The following is a 23939-nucleotide window of genomic DNA, read 5'->3' as shown; positions in this document are numbered from 1 at the left end:
GTGCATACATTCAATAACCCATAAGGCCAACTCGTCAGACATGCAAGTCTGTTCCGCGGGAGTGGTCCAGAGTTTAGAGACATTGTCATAAGTACATCCATAATCTTTCCACAACAGTTTATCTTTTTCAGGAGCGTCTTCCTGTGCTTTAATGACATTTTGGATGGTTGGCATTGGTTTTTCCGAGGCTAACTTATCCTTTGTAGGATTTTTAGTTTGACTCATCATTCTGGGCACTACCATCTGTTGTCCACGAGAGGCCTGTTTGGCCTCTTGGTCAGCACAGCGCTTTCCTATATCAACCAGAGATTTTCCTGTAGTGTTGGCGGTACATTTGACAATGGCAATGCGCTTGGGGAGCATGAGGGCCTGCAATAAGTCAGATACTAGCTGCTTATGTGATATCTCATTCCCATTTGAGGTTAGGAATCCCCTATTTTTCCATAATTGTCTGAAATCATGGGCTACCCCAAAGGCATACCCAGAGTCGGTATAGATATTGACCTTGAGGTCTTTAGCCAAGATACAGGCTCGGGTGAGGGCGAATAGTTCAGCTTGTTGGGCGGAATAGGCGGTCTCAAAGGCAGCAGATTCCAGGACCTGATTCTCCTGGTCTATTATGGCGTATCCCGAATTTCGTTCGTCTTCTGGGTCAATGGAAGAGCTTCCATCAACATACATAATACAGTCAGGGTCCTCCATTGGTACATCAACTAAATCCTCCCTGACCGAAGTGGCTTCTTGAATTAAAGATAAACAATCATGACTCGGTTCGTCCTCATCTTGGGGTGGCTCGGTAAGAAAACAGGCCGGATTAATGGCAGTACAGTGCCGAAAGGTCAACCTAGGGTTATTTAGTAGGTAGATCTCATATCTACTCTGCCTGGCCATGGTAAGATGTTGAGTCTGCAGTTGACCCAAGAGGGCAGCTACAGAGTGAGAGGTATATACAACAATATCCCGCTGGAGGGTAAGGTTGGCGGCAGATTGAAGGCTATTGTAGGTGGCAGTTAATATTTGAGTACATACAGGGTGCCCCAAGGCAACGGGGTCTATTTTAGAAGAGTAGTAGGCAACAGGCCTATGCTTATCCCCGTGTTTCTGAGTTAAGACAGCGGTAGCACAGTCTTTCAGGATCGTACAATACAGTTGAAAGGGCGGTCATAGAGGGGCCGGCCCAAAGCCGGAGCTTGCAGCAGGGCTGCCTTTAGTTCCTTAAAGGCTTGGACGTCTGCGGTCTCATTTCAAAGCTGCTTTCCTTGGTTGTGTACGGTGTGAGGTGCTTGGTCATCAGGGCAGCATTAGGGATCCAGGATCTACAGTAATTGATCATCCCCAACCACTGCCGCATTTGTCTAGCCGTGCTCGGGACTGGAAACTGGCAGATGGGTTCGATTCGACTAGCCTCCAAGGCTCAGTGGGTGCCTGATAAAATGATCCCAAGAAATTTGACTTGAGACTGGCCAATTTTGACCTTTGACGGGGAAACTATGTATCCCAGGGAGGACAAGTAATTCAGTAACTGATTAGCATCCTCCGTTACTTGGTTCATCTGCGCTGGCTATCAGTAAATCGTCCACATACTGAATTAAAGTGGATCCCTTAGTCGTCTACGGTTTTAACATGTCCTCCTTCTGTCAATGAGAATTCTAATTTAGTGGCGTTTTCCTGCCAACTTGACAGAAGTGATGCATCTTTTAATTTTTGACAATAATGTCGCCACGTGGCAATTAAATTCTTGTCCCTTTTCCCTCGTCCCCTTCTCCAAATCAATCTCTGCGCCTTTTTTGCTATTTCCACACTTCTAGTGCCACCTAGGGGCCATTGGTCATCTCCTAATAATTTGTTCAGGGCTCCAGATAACAGTCTAAATTGTTCAGCTCTTTCAGGGAATTCCTCACATAACTTTTGTAGTGGACTACCCGCATCCGAAGTTTTATCTAACTGATTACACATTCTCGCGTCGCCCCGCGTATTGTAACTGTTTCTAATTAATCCCGATTGTCCCCGCGTCGTCCCGCGGTGGTTTAGGTTAACTTATCCAGAGCCTCGGCAGACCAAGTGATATACAAGATCGACGCCACACCTGGCATAAGTACAATTTTAAATTTACAGTCCCGCATCGCCCCGCGGTTTGTTTCTCTCCGCGTCGCCGCGCGGTTCGCGTCGCCGCACGATTTAATCTAACCTAGCCCTACCCTCCGCGTCACCCCGCGATTTGATCTAGCCCTATCGAGCCCTACCCTCCGTGTCGCCGAGCGATTTGATCTAGCCTTAGCTAGCCCTACCCTCCGCGTCGCCGTGCGATAAGCCTTACTTAATTTGTTCTAGTTTCCAGATTTCTCTATAGGTTCCAGATTTCCCTATCCTTTCGCGCCGCCGCGCGGTTTAAATCCAGGGGACACAGTCTTAGGATAAGGAGTGGGCCATTTAGGACTGAGATGAGGAGAAACTTCTTCACTCAGAGAGTTGTTAACCTGTGGAATTCCCTACCACAGAGAGTTGTTGATGCCAGTTCATTGGATATATTCAAGAGGGAGTTAGATATGGCCCTTACGGCTAAAGGGATCAAGGGGTATGGAGTGAAAGGGTTAGGGTTAGGAAAGGGGTACTGAGGGAATGATCAGCCATGATCTTGTTGAATGGTGGTGCGGGCTTGAAGGGCTGAATGGCCCACTCCTGCACCCATTTTCTATGTTTCTATAAGTGAATAAATTATAACGGTGTTTTTGATTTAGCATTGTACACAAATATTTCAATACAGTATTTTAATTCAATAATTATGCAACTCAGTCAACTGAATATGGAACATGAATGTGGAGAGAAAGCACAAGACTGCACACACCACACTGTCTCAATAAGGGCGTTTGGGAATGCAAAGGAAAATTGGCACCACACGGAGATAAAATAGTGCATAAAGTTGATTGACTGTGGGTTGGTCTCTCTTCTGTCTGAATTCCACCACAGATAGAATCTGAACTTACAGTACAGTGTACTGTACATTAATATGCAAGGACAAGAATTCCGTCTCCAAGGGAAATGCACGCCCTTTTGCAGCTAAACAAAAAATTGGAACAAGGTTTCCTGCAACAATACAAATTTTTCCTAAAAATGCTTTTTAAAATCAGACCACAGTCCACTGAAATAAACAACTTGAAGCGGTCTTCATAAAACGCATCTAATAAACATTGTCGGACAAGTTCTGACGAATGAAGCACGATTTTGAACATGATTTTCTAATTCTGCTTTTTTAAAGTTGCCAAGATCTTGGCAAAAACTTAAAAAACAAGTTGCAAGTAAAATAAGTTAGTAATGTATTGTACAAAAATGTTAACTAATTTCAGTTGCACTAAAGAGATCTTTTTATGATGGGCACTGGAGCGACAACACATTGTGCATTCTGGCACATCATGGCTTCATGCCCACAATTTTTCCATAGGATTTCCCAATCTTGCCAATGGTGCTTTTTTTTTTTAAAGCTAGAAGCTATGCACAGGCCTTACTTCAGAGAAAGAAAAGCCAAGAAAGGGCTTAGATTCTGTTGCTCTAGGCTGCTTTTGCAAACTAGTGAGTAACTGCATTCACATTGAAATTTGAGGATGCTGCTGTCTTGCCAAGGATCCTGCTGTGCACAGAAAAAAAAACTTTCAAACAAAGGTATCTCAACTCCAAAAACTAAAATACAACTGAGCTCGCCAAGGTGTAGAACATGGATTTCTCCTTGCCATTATGAAAGACACTAAAAATTGTAAGCTTTCAACGAATGGCTTTTAATTTCCTGACCATTTGCCATGTTCAGGACAAGTCAAAACCTGTTCATGCTCTTTTACAGCTGAGGAAAAAAAATTATTTCCTGTAATAATACAAATTTTCCTAAAAATGTTTTTAAATAGAGCTCTAAGGCTTTGAACACTTCAAAGACAGAATTAAGTCATTTTTCTTTGATGTTATAGACTGGATGTGTTTTACAGCAGCATTAGGTTTTCCCATTCGTAATTTTGAAGAGATGTCCTATAATTACTGATCTTCGCCAAATCCATCTCTACCTTTATCTATTTTGAATAACTGGAGTACTTTTAACAATATTCAAATTTAGTACATCACATTGCAAGATGCTTATTGTGTAAGTCTACCGGACTATTATGAAATACTATGAAATAGTTCAAATAATTCAAAAACTAAGATTAGATAATAAAATCCAGTGCAAATGCATTAGGTTCGGCTGAGTAAGATTCTTGCTTAGATCAGTTATTACTGGGAGGCGTCAATTAAAGTTAGGAATACTTAAGCAGTTTGGAGTTGGAGTTGGTAAAAGTAAAGCACAACTGCTTCATGAGTGAAGTTTACATAGGATATACGACAAACAGACCATTCGACCCAACCAATCCATGCCCGTATTATGTTCCCTTAAGCCTCTTCCCGTCTTTCCTCATCTGAATCTATCAGCGTAACCCTCACTCCCTTCTCCCTCATATGCTTGTCTAGCCTGCCCTTAAATGCATCTATACTAATCGCTTCAACCACTCCCTGTAGTAGCTCGTACACATTCTCACCACTCTTTGCGTAAATAAGTTTCTTCTAAATTCCCTATTAGATTTCTTGATGATTGACTTATAATGGCCTCTAGTTATGCTCTTCTCCGCAAGTGGAAACATTCTCTCTGTATCCACTCTATCAAAACCTCTCATAATTTTAAAGATGTCTATTAAGTCACCCCTCAGCCTTCTTTTTTTCAAGAGAAGGGAAACCCAGCCTGTTCATCCTTTCCCGATATGTATATCCTCGCATTTCTGGTATCATCCTTGTAAATCTTCTCTGCACCCTCTCCAGTGTCCCTATATCCTTTTTATAATATGACGACCCGAATTAAAGTAGTGCTTCAAGTGTGGTCTAACCAAGGTTCAATACAGGTTTAGCATAACTTCCTTATTTTTCAATTCTATACCTCTCAAAATAAACCCGAGGCTGTTTTATAGCTTTGCTAACCTGTCTCGCAACTTTTAGTGATTTGTGTATTTGAACTCAGAGATCCCTTTGTTCCTCTATCCCACCTAGACTCTCACCCTCCAAGTAATAAGTGAGCTCCCTATTCTTCCTACCAAAATGAAAATACCTCATATTTATGTGTGTTGAACTTCATTTGCCAATTATATGCCCATTCTGCAAGTTTATTAATGTCCTCTATGATTTGTTGCAGTTCTCCTCAGTATTGACTATCCCCTCCAATTTAGCATCCTCCGAAAATTTAGAAATTGTGTTTTTGATTCCAAAGTCTAAATTGTTGATATAAATTGTGAACAACAGTGGTCCTAGCACTGATCCTTGTGGACACTATTACCCACTTTCTGCCACTGTGAATAGCTATCTTTTGCCCCCACTCCCTGCTTTCTGTCTTGAAGCCAGCTAGCTATCCATTCTGCTACTTGTCACCTGACTCCACATTCTCTGACCTTGCTCATCAGTCTATTATGGGGTTTCTTATCGAGGGCCTTTTGAAAATCTAGATAAATTACATCTACTGCATTACCATTGTCTACTCTCGGTTACCTCTTCAAAAAATTCAACGATATTGGTCAAGCAAGACTTTCCCTTTTGAAATCCATGCTGACTATTCATTGCTATATTGTTAGTTTCCAGATGTTCTTCTATTTTCTCCAAGAGTAGGGATTCTATTACTTTTCCTATTACCGATGTTAAACTGCCGGGTCTATAATTCCCTAGACACGTTCTATCCCCCTTCTTAAATATAGGCATTACATTTTCTATCCGCCAGTCCTCTAGCACTACACCTTTTTCTAACGCATTATTAAAGATGTGTAGTAATGCCTCTGCTATATCTTCCAGAGATTAGTTTAAAATGCAATCCATCCAGACCTGGGGTTTTATCCTCTGAGTTTGATTAGTTTAGTTTATATATCCCCTCTTTTTATTTTAAATGCACTTATCTCAGTACAAATATCATCTTCCAATGTTATGTCTACCTTTTCTATCTCCCTGGTAAATACTGAAGCAAACTAATTATTCCATATTTCTGCCATCTCTCTATCATTACCTGTGGTGTCTGTAAAATATTTTACTATTTTGTTTTATGTTCCTTGATAATTTAATTTCATTGTTCCTCTTTGCCTTCCTAATTGGTTTTTTGACTTCACTCCTAATCTCTTTGTACCCTTATCATGCACTCACCTGCTAACTATGAACTTAATGTATGCCTCTTTCCTTACCCTCAATTGTTCCCTTCTGGCTTTATTCATCCATGGAGTCTCATTAGTGTTTAAAGGAAGCAACAAAAGGCAGTGCACATATTTACTGGAAATGGTAACTAACCCAGACAACATACAGGAAATTAAAGTGATGGCACAATTAAGCAATAACAACCACAGAATGATCATGGTTATCATGATCTAGAATTCTGAAATAAGGAAGAGGAATCAGTTATATGTATTTAAAAACATCAATTTCAAAGAAAATAAGTTTTACAATATTTCATTAAGTGCCAACTTGGACATCATTAAAAATATAATGCTGAGCAATACATAGCTAGAATCAGCAAATATGACAAAAAGGCACTCGGAATAAGCCATCGATACTTCCCTGACACTATCACCCACATCCCAAGAACAAATTAAAACAATGATAAACCGGTCAATATCTCCATCTTTGTGGATTTATTTGCCTTCACCGCACCTCAGCACAACTGTCACTCTCTCACACCTTACATTCTGCTGGTACAGCCTCCATCTTTGCTTCCTCAAGTCTGGGGGAAATGAAACAACTTTTATTTATATAGCGCCTTTAACGTAGTAAAATGTCCCAAGTAGCTTTACAAGAGTGTTGAGACAAAATAAATAAATTTGATAATAAAACAAATAAATAGTCAAACATAAGCGCACAACTAGCCTCGCCACCAATCAGATCTGACTTGACCACATCACAAATGAACATGCTTCATTCTCCTCAGTCAAAATGACCACTACTTCTGGAGTCACATTCTGCAGGACAAGAAAGCACCAGGTTTCTTCTTCCACAATTACCTCTTTAGATCCTGCTCCCTTGCACTTACTCCCACACCTCCAACCACCACACGCAAGGAACTCAGGAGATCCTTGTCACAAAGATTCCGACTGTCCATGCAGCCATCTATAATGTATCCTTCCCTTTCACAAAGCCAAACACTCTCCCAATTTCTAGCTCCAAACACCAATCTTTCTGCACCTTCTCATCTTACCTTCTCTGCCCTCAAAACTTATCTCTTCCATGGCGCTCCTCTTGCACCCTCGATTTCCATACTGCTCAAATCCTACTCCCTTCACTGGCCCTGTGTAAACTTGTTATGTCAATGGCTCTCTCTCCTCTGCAAAACCACTATTATCATTCTCTCCTCAAAAAACCCTTCAATACATTCATCCTCGCCAATTTGTGCCTCATATTCGCTCTCACTTTCCTCAGTCTGTCAACCACACACGCTGCACCATATCTCCACAACTCCCTGTTCAAATCCTCAGTCTGGGTTCCACATTTCTTAGTACTGAAACAGTCCTAAACAAAATCACAAAAGGACATTCTGTATGATTGCGATTATGGTGCCATGATCACCCTCACCACATGTTTGACATAGTTAATCAGACTATACTCCTCTGCTTAGTCATCAGCTTTGTGAGACGGTCCACGCAGTTTAAATCCTACTGATGCAAACATAGTGCATCTCCAGCAATATTTTCTCTTTTGTCGCCAACACTGTCACTTCCGTAGTAGCCCTAGGATCTATCCTTGTTCCTCATATACACATTGCAAATCTGCAGTCTTAAACTCTACCTTTCCATGACCTCTCTCAATCGCCACTGTACTGCCAAAGTGCTTGTTCACCATCCAGTCTTGGATGAGCCATAACTTCTCCAGCTCATCAAGATTCACTCCCTTGCCAATAATTCTGCTCCCTGGCCACTGTTTCAAGCTCACCTAGATTGTTTGCAACTTGTTCTATTCTGCACTCAATTTAAGACTCTATATCCTATCCATCATGCACCCTTATCTGATTATGATATCCATGTGGTGTCTGAAGCGAAATCAATGCCTTGCAAGTCACAAAGGCAATTCAGAGAAAAAGTGTCATAATTTGATAACCCAGTGTTTAACAACATAACAAGAGAACTCTCCTGCTCTTCTTCGAATAGTGCCCTGGGATCTTTTACAGGACCTCTGTTTAACATCTGAAAGACGACATCTCCCTCAGTACTGCACCAAGGGTTGGATTATGGGCTCAAGTCTGGTGTGGGGCTTGAACCCGCAACCTTCAAACTCAGAGACCAGAGTGCTACCACTGAGCCAAGGCTGACACCTTAAAATTCAAATGATAGGTTAACACTGCACAACTTTTATTGGTAATCTACAACATATTTTTGTAACACATATACAGTATGTTGACACTACAGGAACAAAATAAATAGCAAGTTAAAGACCCATTATGTCTCCAGTGAGAGTGAATTTGACTTATGGGAACTTAAGATAAACTGATTTAAAAATAGGTAAGGTCCTTATGTTTTCAAATACAGGGTGAACCTCCCTTATCCAGAACTCCCTTATCCGGAACCACCCCTTGTCCAGAACAACTCCCTGCCACCAGGAGACGCATGTGCAGAACTCCGACAAGAACAAACTGAAGTCCTTCCTCGCTGCCGACTCCTGCAATCGCTGGTCTGGCCAGGCCCAGTGATCCAACCCCCACCCCTCCCCCATTTTCTCTCTGCCACACTCATAGCCCCAAGCCAGTCAGCCCAGATATCCGCTTGCTCAGTACCTGTACCATCCAATTTATTGTGATTGCCCCTTGTCCGGAAAAATCCCTTATCCAGGAAAGGCCAAGTCCTGAGGGTTCTGGATAAGGGAGGTTCAACCTGTATTCTTAAATAACTGTTGAACACACTTTAAAACAGTTATGCTTCTGTTTCTCTTTGTCTGTACAAGAGTTTGAACTTAATTGGAGCTTTCATTTCATAAGTATGCGGTGCTTTTTTCAAATTCAGTAAAAAAAAAAGTTGTTGCTCTTGTACTCTCTCGCTGACTGATCCCAAGTTTAGCCTGCCAAGCCGTTGTTGAAATATGCTGTTTGCAGCAAGGTAACAGCAGAATGCCTTTTAAAACAAATTCCTCTCATTCTATTTTTTTTTAAACACAGTTTAGATCCAATTAATGTCAGCTGTTTCATTCATGGTACATGGAAGCATAGGAATTAGTATACAAACAGGCCATTCATCCATGGGATCCAAGGGAGAGTGGCAATTTGGATCCAAAATTGGCTCAGTGGCAGGAAGCAAAGGGTTGAGGGGGGGGCGGTTGCAACTGGAAGGCTGTTTCCAGTGGGATTCCACAGGTCTCAGTCCCTTACTTTTTGCAGTATACATTAATGATTTAGACTTAAAATGTAGGGGGCATGATAAAGAAATGTGCAGATGATACAAAAATTGGCCGTGTAGTTGAGAGTGAGGACGAAAGCTTTAGACTGCAGGATGATATCGATGAACTGGTCAGTTGGGCAGAAAAGTGGCAAATGGAATTTAATCCGGAAAAGTGAGAGGTAATGCATTTGGGGAGAGGCAACAAGGCAAGGGAATACACAATAAATGGGAGGATACGGAGAGGTATGGAGGAACAGAGGAACCTTGGAGTAAGTGTCAACAGATCCTTGAAGGTCGATAAGGTAGTTAAAAAGGCATACGGAATGCTTTCCTTTATTAGCCGAAGCATAGAATACAAGATCAGGGAAGTTATGCCAGAACTGTATACAACACTAGTCAGGCCACAGCTTGGGTACTGCGTGCAGTTCTGGTCACCACATTATAGGAAGGATGTGATTGCACTAGATTTACGAGGATGTTGCCAGGACTGGAAAACTTTTGCTATAAGGAAAGATTGGATAGGCTAGGGTTGTTTTCCTTGGAACAGGAGGAGGTCGAGGGGAGATTTAATTGAGGTCTATAAAATTATGGGGGGGGCCTAGATAGAGTGGATAGGAAGGACCTAGTTCCCTTAGCAGAGGGGTCAATAACCAGGGGCATAAATTTAAAGTAGTTAGTAGAAGTATTAGAGGGGAGAGGAGGAAGAATGTCTTCACCCAGAGGGTGGTGGGGGTCTGGAACTCACTGCCGGAAAAGGTAGTAGAGGCAGAAACCCTCATTACATTTAAAAAGTACTTGGATGTGCACTTAAAGAGCCGTAATCTACAGATTATTTCTTTTTCGACCAGCACGGATACAATGGGCCGAATGGCTCCTTCTGTGTCATAACTTTCTATGATTCTATGATTTGCCCCAACCTGTCCGTGTTGATGTTTATCCTCCGAATAAGCAGTATCCCCAATCCCAAGTGCCTGACCTGTACCCTTTATTCTCCATTCCTTCAACCATCTATCAAACCTATTCTTAAATGTTGACATTGTCTGCTTCAATCACTGACTGATAGAGTTGTGAAGCTGTGGACTGCAACGTGTGTAAAAACGGTCCCCTGCTCTCTGTCCTAAATCTCCTCGCAATGAAAACAGCCCAATCTTTTCAACACTTTTTTCATATTTCTATTTCCTTGTACCAGGCAGGATCAGTGAATCTGCGCTGTACTCTTTTCATCCTTCCTACACTGTGGAACCAAAATTGCACATAGTATTCCAACTGCAATCTTACTAAGATTTTAGATAGATTGACCATTACATCAGAGCATTAATATGCCATACCTCTTACTATAAAATCCAATATTTCATTAGCTTTTTTAAAAAAAAGGCTTTATCCACTTGAGGTCCTGCTTTTAATGTTTTATGCATCTGTACCTCCAACCCTCCTCCATTCAAAACATAATTACTTTTTTTTAAAAAAAAATAAAATATACTACTTCACATTTACTGACATTGAATTCCACCTGCCCATTCTACTATCTTATCACCTCTATCCAATAGTGCGAAAGAGTCATTTTTTGGAGGGAAGATCCTCAAGAAAGCTTCAGGACTTCTGTGAATTTAAACAGAATTGATCCATAAAAAGCAGAAAAACTTTATCCTTTCAGCTTTGAATCTGCACAAACAAAACAAAAACCTCACTATAGAAATAGCTTTGATATTCAAAGTTAAGCAAGTTATGTAATTTACTACGCTGCAGCTGCTTAAAACTTCCTTTCATTATTTTATTGGCAGCTGTTCATTGACAACAATCTCCATCGATTTCATTCTATAAATGCTTCATGGGACAGCAACTGTTGTAGTGCAGTTTCTCAAGAACCACTGCCATAAATAAATAGGCCACTAGGAGGGTGGGGCAAGGAGGAAAATTAAACATTTGTTCACAACTTTTCTGCATTTTCTAAACCAACAAATTTTATCAATTACAGCTCATCTCAATTTTGCTGCAAGTGCTTTAAAAAGTGTCTTGCATCATCTTTTTAAACATAAAATGCTTAACCAATGTTCTCAAATTAAGTTGATAACTTTCATCTGCATAATTTATCCTTGGCATTTAAAAAAATGTGTTTAATAGCATAATAATCATCAAAAGCAGCTCAACATTAAAAAAACAGAAAAATTAACCCATAATGGGCATGGAAAGAGTGGCTGGCTTGTGACATACATTCAATGCCATAGATGAAATAAGGCAGAACCATTTACTGGTCTTACAACAAATATAGTTGAAAAGTTTCAAAACATGAAATCCAAGTGCTAAAAACCTTTGAAAAATGTGAACATTATTTGGAAAAAGCGGAAGAGAAAGATAGAGGTGGAAGCATCGAGGAGGCAGTGAAGAGAGAGACTTTTTTTTGTCCATCAACAGCACCTTAGGAGATCAACATGTGGAACACCAAGCACCTAGTAAACACTCATCTCTCCCCACCACCCATTACCATTACCACACCCTAACAGGGTAATTATGTAATCCTTTGCGGCACAACAAAAATCCACAAGGTACCTCCACAACAGACAAGCAAAGAAATACATTAAACAACGCTACCTGGAATCAAACCTGATGATCATTCCCAAGGTCTTCATTTAATAAAGCTTATAATTCACTGACACAATGGCCCAAGTATCCACAAGAAAAAAAACGGGCGCCCCTCCGAGCTGGGCGCCCGTTTTTCGCGCCTAAAAAAATCATCGGTATTCTCCACCTACTTACAGGTCCTCTGGCCCTCGGCGCAGCCAGCACGAGCTGTGGGGGGGGCGGAGCCAGGTCCCGGCGCTGAAAACAGTGCCGGGACCTCTGCACATGCGCGCTACAGTCGGCACGCAAGTGCAGTAGCTCCAGGCGCCGAACTGTGTGGGAGGGGCCCGAAGCACGCAGCCCCTAGCCCTGGCTGAATGGCCTCACTGGGGCTGCGTGGATAAGGCTCCTCCCACGGCCAGCTCCTGCTCCCCGCCCCCGACAAGACCCGACACCCGCTCCCCCCGCCGCCTCCGGACCAGACCCGACACCCGCTCCCCCCCCCCCCGACTGACCCGACCCGCGCTCCTGTTCCCCGACCACCCGCCCCCCCACTGGACCCGACTCCCGGACTGGATCCGATCCGACCTGACCTCTCCCTTCCCCACCACCCCCACCCCCTCTTTCCCCTCCTCCCTCTTTCCTTTCCTTTCCCCTCCCTCCCCCCTCCTCCCCCTCCCCCCTCTTTCCCCTCCCCTCCTCCTCCTCCCCTCCTCCTCCTCCCCCTCCTCCTCCTCCTCCCCTCCTCCCCCCCCCTCTTTCCCCTCCCCTCCTCCTCCCCCACCTCCTCCTCCAACTTATTTATATAGCACTACAACAACAACTTCCATTTATATAGCGCCTTTAACGTAGTGAAACATCCCAAGGTGTTTCACAAGAGTATTATGAGATTTTTTTTTAATTGACTATTGTACTATTGCAATGTAGGAACGCAGCAGCCAATTTGCACACAGCAAGGTCCCAAAAACAGAAATGAAAATTACCAGATCATCTGCTGAAACTACACCCCAAAAGGAAGTGTACAGATATTACAAACTCACTGTGAGCAGTGGAGGAAACTCACTGTGAGCAGCAGAGGCAGAACGGACTTAACCGGGGACTAAAGCAGAGGCAAGTAAATAAAGAGCTCAGTCAGAGAGGAGCCCAAACTCACTGTGAGCAGTGGAGGCGCAGGAAACCTAACCAGGGACCAGAGCAGAGAGAGAGAAAAAATCAGAGTGACGTCACAAGATAGCAGGTAAGTGATTGGTTGGTTTTGTCTCTAAGCTTGTGCAGTGTTTGAAACTAAGAGCTTGGGAACAATAACATACTTTATTAAATTGATAACTTAAAACTAGATAGATAAACTAATTAATGAATGCAACTCTAAACAATTACTTGATTAAAAACTTTAACTTATTTAAATAAACATATAAATAAAAATCTCGAGAGATGGCAGGGCAGGTTATGCGTCGGTACTGTCCCGGATTCCCACATCTGCAGGAAATGTCTCTGCCTTCAGTCACTCCGGCTCAGAGTCACTGAGCTGGAGTGTGAGTTAGAGACACTCTGAAACACAAGGGAGGAAGGAGGAGGAATTTTTGGACAGTTTTATCCAGAATACAGTCACACCCCAGAGGAAAGCACAGGTTCAGGAAGGGGAAGGTGTTACTGGTAGGGAGACATGTAGTGGAGACTTCGCAGAGGTTGAGAAGAAAGCCTCGCAGACACTGCTCCTGTCCTTACTACCTGTGAGGACAAGGAGAAAGACTGTGGGGAAGACAGCCACAATGCAGAACAAGGCACCATGACTCAGAAGGCTGTCCAAGGGAGGGGGGTGGAAGAGCAGAATAGAAAGGTTATCGTGATGGGGGGATTCTATCATTAAGGGGGGAGAGGGGGAGAGGGTTTAGCTGGCATTCTCTTCAGCCAAGAACGAGAATCCCGAAGGGTGTGTTGCCTGCCAGGGTAAGGGATATCTCGAGGTGGCTGAAGAGGAATTTGGAAAGGGAGGGGGCAAATCCAGTTTTTGTTGTCTATGTTGGAAGAGGTCCTGTTAAATGAGAATCAGAAGTTAGGAGCTAAATTAAAAAGCAAGATCTCGAGGGTAATAACTACTATATTACCGCCCAGTCATCAAGATTCACGGCGCGGCCCTCGACAATGTGGACCATTTCCCATACCTCGGGAGCCTCTTAACAAAGGCAGACATTGATGCGAAGATTCAACATCGCCTCCAGTGCAGCCTTTGGCTGCCTGAGGAAAAAGCGTGTTCAAAAACCAGGCCCTCAAACCTACCACCAAGCTCATGGTTTACAGGGCTGTAGTAATGCCCGCCCACCAGTATGGATCAGAGGCATGGACAATGTACAGAAGACACCTCAAGTCGCTGGAGATATATCACCAATGCTGTCTCCGCAAGATCCTATAAATCCCCTGGGAGAACAGGTGCACCAACATCAGTGTCCTCGCCCAAGCTAACATCCCCAGCATTGAAGCATTGATCACACTCGATCAACTTTGTTGGGCAGGCCACATAGTTTGCATGCCAGACACGAGACTCCCGAAGCAATTGCTCTATGCGGAGCTCCGTCACAGCCAACGAGCCAAAGGTGGGCAGCAGAAACGTTACAAGGACACCCTCAAAGCCTCCGTGGTAAAGTGCGACATCACCACTGACACCTGGGAGTCCCTGGCCGAAGACTGCCCTAGGTGGAGAAAGTGCATCCGGGAGAGCGTTGAGCTCTTCAAATCTCAACGCCGCGAGCATAGAAACATAGAAAATAGGTGCAGGAGTAGGACATTCAGCCCTTCTAGCCTGCACCGCCATTCAATGAGTTCATGGCTGAACATGCAACTTCAGTACCCCCTTCCTGCTTTCTCGCCATACCCCTTGATCCCCCAAGTAGTAAGGACTTCATCTAACTCCCTTTTGAATATATTTAGTGAATTGGCCTCAACTACTTTCTGTGGTAGAGAATTCCACAGGTTTACCACTCTCTGGGTGAAGAGAGGTCAGGCGCAGGCAGCGGAAGGAGAGTGCAACAATTCAGTCCTACACACCCGCCCTTCCCCCAACTAATGTCTGTGGCTCTCGTATTGGACTGTTCAGCCACCAATGGACTCACTTTAGGAGTGGAAGCAAGTCTTCTTCGATTCCGAGGGACTGCCTATGATGATGACTGCCCGATCCACGTGCAAATTGGCATTGGAGCAGTCAGATCAGGAGAATTAACATATGGCTAAAGGGCTGGTATGGGAAAGAGGGGTTCCTTTTCATAGGACACTGGCACCAGTACTGGGACAGGAATAAGGGGCCACCCATTTAAAACTGAGATGTGGAGGAATTTCTTCGCTCAGTGGGTTGTAAATCTATGGCATTGTCTGCTGCAGAGAGCTGTGGAGGCTGGGTCTTCGAATATATTTTAGGCAGAGAAAGATTTTTGAGCGATAAGCGAGTAAAGGGTTGTGGGGAGCGGGCACGGAAGTGGAACGGAGTCCATGATCAGATCAGCCATGATCTTATTGAATGGCGGAGCAGGCTCGATAATTCGAATGGCCTAATCGTGCTCCTATTTCTTATATTCTTCGGAAGGAGCTGCACTGATGCGATGGGCTCCACTTGAATCGGGTTGGGACCCTTGTTCTAGCAGAAAGGGTATATAGGGAGGTGGCAAAGGTTTTAAACTAGCAAGTTGGGGGGAGCCAGCCTAAATATGAACAAAACAAGAAAGGGGAGCGTAGGAAAGAGTAAAGGAAGGAAGAATATTGATGGCCAGGGAATAAATGGGAGTTATAGAATAGGATTGTAAAAAATGGTTTAAAATAAAGTGAAAGGAACTGCTATTAAAAATGAGTTAAACTGTCTGTACAGCAATGCACAAGTGTCCGTAATAAAAGAGGGGAGCTGGAGGCCATCAACCGTTGTGAGGAACCAGACATAGTAGGGATAACTGAGACATGGCTACAGAAAAATCAGGACTGGAATAAATATTGCAGGGTATAACATATTTAGAAAAGATAGAGAGGGAAAAAGTGAAGGTGGAGTAGTTGTACCTATTCAGGAATACATAATGGCAGTAGAAAGAAGTGGCAGCTATCAGCAAGACAGAAACAGAATCCATATGGATAGAGATAAAAGATAATAAAGGATCAATCATACTAATAAAGGGTAGTCTAACAGAGGATGGGAGGTGGAGGAAGAAATAGGCAAACAAATTAGGGAAATCAGCAAAAAACCTAGAATAATCATCATGGGGGATTTCAACTACACTAATATTATTAATTGGACAGAGGAGGTAGGTAAAGGGGTTAAGGGAATGAAGTTCCTACAATGTATACAGGACTCCTTTCTAACCCAATATGTAAAAGGCCCAACAAGGAAGGATTCACTAATGGATCCAGTAACAGGGAATGAACCAGAGCAGACAAGAGAAGTAAAAGTAGGGGAACGTCTAGGCAATAGTGACCAAAATATAATACACAGGATAATAGATTGGAGAAAAGCAGATTTTGAGGGGCTAAGAATAGATCTTGCAAAAATAAAATGGACAACAATATTTGCAAACAATGATGTAGAACACCAATGGGAAATATTTAAAACGGTGTTCAACAGAGTCCAGGAAAAATATATTCCACTAAATAACAAGCAGCTAAACATGAATGAGACACCATGGACAAATAAACCCATCAGGATAAAATTGAGGGTAAGGAAAGAGCATTTATTATGTAAAATGGTCAGCAGGAGAGCATGATAAGGGAAAATACAAAGAGATTAGGAAAGAAGTCAAAACAATTAGGAAGGCAAAGAAGAACTATGAAATTAAATCATCAAGGAACATGAGTAAAATAGTAAAGTATTTTACAGGCATCAATTAAAAAAAAAAGGAAGGGATAGCAATAAGGCCACTAAGGGATTGACTTAGGATCATACCACAGGCAGTGATAGAGAGATGGCAGAAATATTAATTACTTTGCCTCAGGGAGATAGAACAGGTGGACATGACATTGGATCATAAGATTAGTAATGAAATTAAGAGATATATTAAATAAAATCTAATCAAACTCAGAGGAAAGAAATCCTTCGCATCTTAAAAGAATCTAGGGAACAGATAACAGAGTCATTACTACACATATTTAATAATTCCTTACAAAAAGGTGTAGTGCCAGAGGACTGGCAGATCGCTAACATAATAACTATATTTAAGGAGGGAGATAGGATATGCCCAGAGAACAAACGATAGACCAGTCAGCTTATCATTGGTAGGAAAATTAATGGAATCCCTGCTGCAGGAGAAAATAGAACATCTAGAAGCCAAAAATATAATAATGAATAGTCAGCATGGATTTCCAAAGGGAAACTCTTGCTTGATCAACCTCATTGATTTTTTTGAAGAGGCATGAGAGAATAAACAAAGAAAATGCAGATGTCGTCATTTATCTAGACTTTCATAGAAACGTAGAAAATAGGAGCAGTGGTAGGCCATTTGGGCCTTTGAGCCTGCACCGCCATTCAATATGATCATGGCTGATCCTCTCTCTCAACACCTTATTCCTGCTTTTTCCCCATACTCCTTGATGCCTTTTATGTCTAGAAATCTATCTATCTCCTTCTTAAATATATTCAGTGACTTGGCCTCACAGCCTTTTGTAGTAGAGAATTCCACAGGTTCACCACCCTTAGCAAAATAAATTCTCCTCAACTCGGTCCTAAATTTCCTACTCCGTATCCTGAGACTGTGACGCCTTGTTCTAGACTTCCCAGCCAGGGGAAACATCCTTCCCGCATCCAGTCTTTCAGGCCTTCGATAAGGTAGCCCATAATAGACTAATGAATAAGGTCAGAGAATGTGGAGTCAGGGGACAAGTAGCAGAATGGATAGCTGTCTGGCTTCAAGACAAAGAAGAGAGCAAGAGTAAAGGGTAGCTTTTCAGTGGCAGAAGGTACATAGTGGTGTTCCACAAGGATCAGTGCTGAGACCATTGTTGTTCATAAATTGTATTAATGATTAGACTTTGGAATCAAAAACATAATTTCTAAATTTGCAGATGACACCAAATTGTGAGGGGGATCATTAATAATGAGGACTGCAAAAAATTACAGGAATACATTAATAAACTTGCAGATTGGGCAAAATTATTGGCAAATGAAAATCAACACAGATAAGTATGAGGTAATACATTTTGGCAGGAAGAATAGGGAGGTCACTTATTACTTGGAGGGTGCAAGCCTGGGTGGAGTAGAGAAGCAAAGGGATCTCTGAGTAAAAATACACAAATCACTAAAAGTAGCGACACAGGTTAATAATGTCATAAAAAAGCAAACCAGGCACTAGGGTTTATTTCTGGAGCAAAATAATTGAAAAGTTGTGAAGTTATGCTAAACCTGTAATCGAACCTTGGTTAGACCACACTGGGAGTACTGCGTACAATTCTGGTCGGCCCATTATAAAAAAAGGATATAGAGGCACTGGAGAGGATTTACAAGGAAAATACTATAAATGCGAGGGTATACCCATCAGGAAAATCTGAACAGACTAGGTCTCTTTTCGCTTGAAAAAAAGCTGAAGGGTGACCTAATTGAGGTCTTTAAAATTATTAAAGGTTTTGATAGAGTAGATAGAGAGAGAACGTTTCCACTTGTGGGGAAAAGGCCTTACCAGAAGTGTAGTGTCCTAGATACAGTGCAGACAGAAATTTAAATCAAGAACATGAGAAGGACACAATTTGTATTTTAATTTAGCAATAACATTGAGCCATTTGTCCAAAGTAATACCGGGTTTGCAGAAATACAGGTGGAATCAAACGGTACTAACAACGTTGATGACATGTATGTTAATAGAACTCTCACCCACTGTGCATACCACGCACGTCACATCCTAAGCAATGCAACAGTTACATGATTTCCATTTTTTAAAATACATAAGCCAACATGGGGTATTATGATCTGCAGGAAGATTCTGATTTACAGAACAATCACTTGTTTTTTTTTGGTAAACATTCGAAAGGTTAACTGATAGTGATGTGCTTTTATCCAGCAGACTCAACTAAATCCCAGTTGAGGATGCCATTGAAACCCTACTCCACTAATTGTCAAAATTCAACAACTTTTCACCAAACCAAATGTTGAACAGGAAGTAAACTTAGTAAGTTGCTCCTGACAACTATCATATAGCTTCACTAAATTCAATAAATAAATGAATGAATGAAAGCTAGGCATGACAGCAAAGATGCTATTTGTGACCTAATAGGGCTATTTAACAATTAGGTCACAGACACTGTGAAGAGGGTGACTGGATTGGACATCACCAAGGTCCAGGTTGCTGATTGGAGCGTGGGCAGGTGCAGCAGGAGCGGCAAGGTTGGGGTGCAGGAGCAGCGAGTGATCGTGGAGCGACGTGATCGGGGCCCAGGAGAAGTGTGAGTTCGGGGCCCAGGAGAGGCGAGGGCGAGGGCACAGGGGCAGCACGGGCCAGCCCACACTGCAATATGTGTGCGCACTCGGTCCGTGCAGCAGAGCTGGTGTCCAGTTGTCTTGGTTAATCCTTGCCACTGGACCAAGACCTAGCTCTGTCAAGCCCGTGTGCAGGCTGGTGTGCAACGGCCACCACATGTTTAAAAAATCCACGCACAGGCATCTTCCACCCTTCAACATGTAGTTCGGGACCTGGAATATTAGGTCCTTTATTGAAACACCTGAGAGCTCATTCTTTTTTAACATGGAAGCAAATCATCCTCGATATGAGGGAATGCTTATGATGATGATGAAACCTGCACTCACCCGACAGTCAAACATGTATACTTCTAGCAGGCATTACTTGCTGGATGGTTATCAGGAGTGGAATATAAAATCTGTCTTAGATCAGCCAGTTCAGATTATATAATTTACACTATCAGCCTCCCATCGGGGTCAAGACAAAGTCATGCACTATCAATTGTTTATTCATTTTAGAATCAGTTAGCAGCACTTGGTGAATTTATAAATTAGTTAATTGACAAAATAAATAAGGTTACAAAGACAGTTCAGTTATGTCAAAATAATTCATCTATAACTGCTTACTGATTATAAATTTATAGTTGAAATGAGCATCTGAGATTGATGATATTAATTTAGAATTAGACTCCTTAGATATCTTACAAGTTAACAGCTTTAAATAGGCAGTCCATTGAATAAATTAAAGTCCATATTCTTGTAGTTAGCAATGTTTCCAGAATTTATATGACCTCACCTTTACGAGCTGGCAGCCTCAACTTCCTCTGCGAGGATTGAGTTAGCCTTCCGAGAAGTCAAAGTGATGAACCTCTAGAGGTGCTATCCATTCCTTCAGAAACCTCTGCTTCTGGGTAAATTCACCTTTCACTTTAGTATCAAAAAATTAACAGTATCAAACCATTATCTTATGTATCTTTAATTTTCAAAGAAACCTTCCCAATTCCATTAACAAATCAGAGTGACACGTGTATTCCTCAATGACCTCCAAATCAATGAATCACCAGTATCAATTCATGCTATGTCATTAGTTTAACCCTAAATTCATGTTTTTGCTAACAAAGGATCTCAAACATCCAGTCACGGCATGACATATTTATGTCCCCCTTAATGAGCCATCTCCTGGCCTGTGGTCTTTCAGGCTTGTCTTCTGTCCATGGTAAGGAATGTTTTGTTTGTATAAGCCCTCATGTTTAAGTTAGCATAGCCCTTTTCTTTCCTAGCATTCAATCTGACTACATTTTGAGGAGACACAGAAGGTAATCCTGAGGGCATTTTTCCTGCAAAGTCTACGCCTACAATTTGCCACATAGTTATATCTTAACCGGTATTAATTAAAGTGAGGGGGGGGGGGGGGCTATTCCTACCACTCTCAGCATTGTAACAAGGATGGTAGCTGATATATTGCCATCTCAATGAGCAGTAATTAGTGCGCGAGGTGAGAGAGAACCTAAAGAGCGGGAAATACTAGCAGTGTATGTCCTTGAACTAGATTTCTTCTATTTACCAACTTGGGCAAGAAAAAGTATGTGCAAGGAACACTCTTTATACTTATGAAAAGTACACACTTACCATAATATCCCCTACAATATTCAACAAATCTGTCAAAAGCATGCTTAATATCTAAAAGATTTACACTTATATAGCATCTTTCACAACCTCAGGATGTCCCAAAGTGCTTTAGAACCGATTAAGTATTTTTGAAGTGTTATGTAGGAAACGCGGCAGCCAATTTGGACATAGCAAGCTTCCACCAACAGCTATGTATTAATGACCAGATAATCTGTTTTAGTAATGTCGATCAAGGGATAAATATTGGCCAGCACACCAGGAATAACTCCCCTGTTCATCTTCGAAATAGTTCCACGGGATCTTTTATGTCCACCTGAGAGAGCAGACTGGACCTAGCTTTAACGTCTCATCCGAAAGACAGCATCATCGACAATGCCATTGGAGTGCCAGCCTAGATTTTTATGCTCAAATCTCAAGTGGTACTTGAACCCACAATCTTCTGACTTACAGGCGAGAGTGCTACTAACTGAGCCACTAGCTGACATTTAAACATCTTTAAAATAGATATACATTATTAAAATATATTTCAATTGTGGACAAAGAATTATTCAACTTATTGCTTCAAGTGAGCAGAAAGATCTAAATGAGTAAAATCCCTTGCAAATATTAGCACACTCGTACAAACATTTTGTTTAAACTTCTCAAATCCAGTGTCAGCGACCCGAGGAAAACAGTACTGGCACCAAAACCAACTTGCTAGTAACTCAAATATAGAAAAATTACACAAAAATATATTCTCCAGTGTGCTCACTAACAGGAAGGATGTTTTAGCCACATTTATGGATTTGTGGTGGAAATCAATGATCAAGGTTGTAGCAAAAGATTGAGAGAAAATTTCACATGGCAGTCATATAGTGGCTCATTGATAAGCCTCAGGAGTCTCCCTGCTGACGACTACCGGGAAAGTCGTCGCAAGAATCCTCCTCAATCGCCTTCTCCGTGGCTGAAGAGCTCCTCCTAGAGTCGCAATGCGGATTCCGCCCAGCAAGAGGCACATCATCATCATCATAGGCAGTCCCTCGGAATCGAGGAAGACTTGCTTCCACTCTTAGAATGAGTCCTTTGGTGGCTGAACAGTCCAATATGAGAATCACAGTCCCCGTCATGGGTGGGACAGATAGTCGTTGAGGGTAGGGGAGGGTGGGACAGATTTGCCGCACTCTCTTTCCGCTGCCTGCGCTTGATTTCTAAATGCTCTCGGCGATGAGACTAGAGGTGCTCAGCGCCCTCCCGAATGCACTTCCTCCACTTAGAGCGGTCTTGGGCCAGGGATTCCCAGGTGTCGGTGGGGATGTTGCACTTTTTCAAGGAGGCTTTGAGGGTGTCCTTGCAACGTTTCCTCTGCCCACCTTTGGCTCGTTTACCGTGAAGGAGTTCCGAGTAGAGCGCTTGCTTTGGCAGTCTCGTGTATGGCATGCGGACTATGTGGCCTGCCCAGCGGAGCTAATCAAGTGTGGTCAGTGCTTCAATGCTGGGGATGTTGGCCTGGTCGAGGACGCTAATATTGGTGCGTCTGTCCTCCCAGGGGATTTGTAGGATCTTGCGGAGACATCGTTAGTTGTATTTCTCCAGCGATTTGAGGTATCTACTGTCCATGGTCCATGTCTCTAAGCCATACAGGAGGGCGGGTATTACTACAGCCCTGTAGACCATGAGCTTGGTGGTAGATTTGAGGGCCTGGTCTTCGAACACTTTTCCTCAGGCGGCCGAGGCTGTCCTGGCGCACTGGAGGCAGTGTTGAATCTCGTCATCATTGTCTGCTCTTGTTGATAAGGGTCTCCCGAGGTATGGGAAATGGTCTATGTTGTCCAGGGCCGTGCCATGGATCTTGATGACTGGGGGGGGGGGGGGGGGGGGTGGTGGGCAGAGCTATGTGGCAAGGACAGGCTGGTGGAGGACCTTTGTCTTACAGATGTTTAGCGTAAGGCCTATGCTTTTGGACGCCTCAGTAAATACGTCGACTATGTCCTGGAGTTCAGCCTCTGTACGTTCGCAGATGCAGGCATCGTCCGCACACTGTAGTTCGACGAGAGAGGTTGGGGTGGTCTTGGACAACGGACATGATCTTCACCACACGACAAATACAAGAGAAATGCAGGAAACAGCATCAACTCTTGTATGTGGCTGTCTTTGACCTCACAAAAGCCTTCGAAGCGGTCAACCATAAGGGATTATGGAGCAAGATTCGGCTGCCCCCAAAAGTTTGGTGCCATCTCCGCTTGCACCACAATGACATGCAAGCCATGATCCTGACCAACTGATCCACCACAGACCCATTCCATGTTCAAATCGGGGTCAAGCAAGGCTGCATCAGCGCACCAATGCTCTTCGCGATCTTCCTTGCAAAGAATGCCCCATCTCACCCTCAGCAAGCTCCCAACTGGAGTGGAGATAAATTATAAGACAAACGGGAATCTGTTCAACCTCCGCCACCTCAAGGACAGATCCAAGGTCGTCCCATCCTCAGTCATCGAATTACAGTATGCAGACGATGCATGCGTCTGCGCACGCTCAAAGGCCGAACTCCAAGCCATCGGCAACACTTTCACCGAGGCGTACAAGAGCATGGGCCTGATACTAAACATCCGTAAGACAAAGATCCTCTACCAACCTGCCCCCGCCACACAGCACTGCCCCACACAAGGCCTTGGACAACGTGGACCATTTTCCATACCTAGGGAGCCTACTGTCAACAAGAGCAGACATAGCAACGAGATCCAACACCGCCTTCAGTGTGCCAGTGCAGTCTTCGGTCATCTGAGGAAGAGTGTTTTTGAAGACCAGGACCTCAAACCTGGCACCAAGCTCATGGTCTACAGAGCAGTAGTGATACCCGCCCTCCTATATGCTTCAGAGACATGGACTACGTGCAGCAGGCACCTCAAAACACTGGAGAAGTACCACCAATGTTGCCTCCGCAAGATCCTGCAAATCCATTGGCAGGA

General features: G+C 43.0%; 1 protein-coding gene across 4 annotated transcripts in view; it reads right to left on the bottom strand.

The window, feature by feature from the left end:
• Positions 1-23939, bottom strand: part of ptpra (protein tyrosine phosphatase receptor type A) — a 290068-nt gene that overhangs the window by 249203 nt on the left and 16926 nt on the right. Inside the window, exon 2 of one of the 4 annotated variants that reach the window (XM_070866834.1) lies at positions 20162-20292. The exons of the other annotated variants lie outside the window; for them this stretch is intronic. The gene's annotated coding sequence lies outside the window, so the exon portion shown is untranslated. The remainder of the gene's footprint in view (positions 1-20161; positions 20293-23939) is intronic. 4 annotated transcript variants of the gene reach the window in all.

The sequence above is a fragment of the Pristiophorus japonicus genome, chromosome 2 (assembly GCF_044704955.1).
Source record: "Pristiophorus japonicus isolate sPriJap1 chromosome 2, sPriJap1.hap1, whole genome shotgun sequence".
NCBI lineage: Eukaryota > Metazoa > Chordata > Chondrichthyes > Pristiophoridae > Pristiophorus > Pristiophorus japonicus.
This window is presented reverse-complemented; position numbering and strand designations above follow the sequence as displayed.